The sequence below is a fragment of the Littorina saxatilis genome, linkage group LG9 (assembly GCF_037325665.1).
Source record: "Littorina saxatilis isolate snail1 linkage group LG9, US_GU_Lsax_2.0, whole genome shotgun sequence".
Classification (NCBI taxonomy): domain Eukaryota; kingdom Metazoa; phylum Mollusca; class Gastropoda; order Littorinimorpha; family Littorinidae; genus Littorina; species Littorina saxatilis.
This window is the reverse complement of record NC_090253.1, coordinates 65,696,314-65,699,188: the sequence shown is the minus strand read 5'-3', so window position 1 is coordinate 65,699,188 and position 2,875 is coordinate 65,696,314. Positions and strand designations below refer to the sequence as shown.

The 2,875-nt window shown below is 39.3% G+C and overlaps 1 protein-coding gene across 1 annotated transcript in view; it reads left to right on the top strand.

The window, feature by feature from the left end:
• The first annotated feature begins 792 nt into the window (after positions 1–792).
• Positions 793–2,875, top strand: part of LOC138976842 (baculoviral IAP repeat-containing protein 8-like) — an 8,657-nt gene continuing 6,574 nt past the window's right edge. Inside the window, exon 1 of the mRNA XM_070349732.1 lies at positions 793–912. The gene's annotated coding sequence lies outside the window, so the exon portion shown is untranslated. The remainder of the gene's footprint in view (positions 913–2,875) is intronic.

Here is a 2,875-nt window from a genome sequence, read left to right as displayed (position 1 = left end):
GATTCCCACAGAACATCGTTCTTCCCGTCAGCGATCCGCCTCTGGAATACCATCCCCCAAAGAGGCTGTGAGCGCAGACTCCCCCCAGGCCTTCAGGACCATCGTTGAGGCGCCGGCGAGCCTATAAAGTCTCTGCTATAAGCACCCCCTGTCAGAATCCACTCCCTCTGTTACCCCCACCCCCCCTCCCTCCCCTCCGCATTAGATTCACCTCCCCTTGCATAGAATGATTCCCTTCCCCTCTCTCATTAGACCCATCCCCCCTCTCCATCCCTAGCGACCCGGGCCATTATTAGTAGTGAAATCTATCACTCTTGCTCCATATTGTTCGTCCTGTTTGTATTGTTTCGTCGGGGCCCAGTTGCGGCGCCACAGGCACAGCAAATAGCGAAAAGCAATAGCTTGTCTACCAACCCACCACTGTTTTGATTTTCGTAGGTACACTTTCCACTTTATCTTTCACTCTAGGGAAATTAGGCGCATCAACCAAATGAGGATCGTTGCCCTGTAAAGGGATTTCCTCACCAACACTGCTCATCATTATCTTGCTGAATGTGAGTCATCAGGGGCGATTGTCAATGAATATAATTGTAGATCCCTACAAAGATCTATATTGGCACAAATATACCGACATAAATTATGCGTTGTTTGGGAACTTGCCCAAAGCAGCCCCCCACCCCCACCCCACTCTAAACCACCCCCCCCCCCCCACCCCACTCCCCGGTTAAATTCCTAAGCCCCACCTTGCTTGCGAAAGAAAGCAAAGTCTACCCTCCTCATATCGGATTTCCCCGCAAAGACCTGATCCGTGACCAATACGGCAACAATATAAATAGTCTTCCTTACTTTGGAACGGCACCACTACGAGAAAACAGCGCCAGTGCGACGGAAGATCTGATTAACTATATATATGTAAGTACAGTATTATGGTTATTAGGCTCTGGTTTGTGTGTTCGTTTCTTCACTTACTTGTTTATATGATTGTTAATGTGTGTGTTTGTATGTGTGCTTTCTTTCTTTGTCTGTTTCGTCCGAGCCTTTATTTCATTTCACGGTTTTGTTGTTGAATTTAATTAACTATGGTACCTTTTTGTCTTCTTGTTTTTTCGTGGTTTCCATATTTTTCACACTTTCTTTTTTTTCGTTCAGTCATAGTTCTTGATTGTTCAATTTGTTTCTTCATAGACTATCCTTTCTGTCTGTCTGTCTGTCTGTCTGTCTGTCTGTCTGTCTGTCTGTCTGTCTGTCTGTCTGTCTTTCTGTCGTCTTCTATTGTATTCCGTTTGTTTGTTTATTTGTTTGTTTGTTTGTTTATTTGTCAATTCCTTGTTTTCAAATTCAGATTTTATGTAAGACAATGTTAAGAAAAGAACAGAACGTTTGTAACTGGTTTGCATCTCTCAGTCTCCGAAAAGTGTGGCCGGTTACTATGTATCATTGTATATCTTAGCGGCAAACATACCCCATCGTGACTTCGTTCAATTTTAAGAAGTAGTTATATTCTGATATGTTTTAACATGTTTTCCCAAAGGTATGGTTTATTACTAAATTAGAAGAGGTATTAGGATCGGAACTTTTAATCTAGGTGGTAGGATAACAGAGGAGATATGGACAACGGGGTAGAGGGTTCTGTTTTTTAAATGTCAGTAAAACGCACAAAGTAGGTTATTTATCAGACACTTGCTAGTACCGCGACAAACTTACTGGCTAGATCAGATGATACTGAAATAAAGGAAAGTAAAAAGGAAGAAAAAATAGGCGGCAGGGGTGTTCAAACTAAATAGGCGGCAGGGGTGTTCAAACTAAATAGGCGGCAGGGGTGTTCAAACTAAATAGGCGGCAGGGGTGTTCAAACTAAATAGGCGGCAGGGGTGTTCAAACTAAATAGGCGGCAGGGGTGTTCAAACTAAATAGGCGGCAGGGGTGTTCAAACTAAATAAATAAAGAAAGAAAAGAACAGGAAAAAAGACAAAAAAGCTAAGACTCAGAGAACAAAAATGAAGACAAAAACGAAGAAAGGACATGAAGATACCTTTAGCCCTTTCAAATGTTTTTGAACTAAGTTTTTGTTTTTATTTTTTTCGGGACAGGAGAATCAGTTTAAGGGAGGGTGTTTGTATGAATCAGGGGAAAAAAATTGACAAGCAATTAATGGATATATATTATTCAGTGGTAGGAATATAATTATGCCAAGATTTTAGTATGCCGCAAGAAATTCAAGAATGCACACAAAAAAGCCCATGAAAGCAGAAAGCTGTTTTTCTCTTTTGTTTCCTTCTGAGGTTCTGCCACCCTCATATGTAATGTTGCAGAATCCGTTTGGATTATACAAACAAATTTGTAAAAAATAAAAAGAAAGAACGAACGAAAAAAATTACGAAAGAAAGACAGAAAGAACAAAAGAAAGAAAGAAAAATAAGAAATGATACGAATTTAAGGACATTTGAACAATAATGAATAAGAGTGTGATAACTGTTTTCAACACAACTGTGAAAATATTGAAACAATAAAAAAAAAGTTTAGTCTTATTTGAAAAAAAATCTACGAAGCACACAAAATCTACGAAACACCCCTCTTTTAAACGCGTCTATTAAATCCGAACAAACAAACAAACACAGAAATACAATGAACACACTAACCAACAATGGAAGAGAAAAAACACTCCTAACACATACGATGAAAATACAAACAAACAGTCTCTTCTCGATGAACACAAACAGACCAACAACAACAACAAAAATAAACAAACGGCGATATCATAGAATAAAGAAATAAACAGCATTCTTTTATTGGACAAAAACTATTGCTCATGATTCCGTTAAGGAAGTTAAAACCCAAAGCGCAAGTACAAAGTAGTAATACATTCATTTGTTTT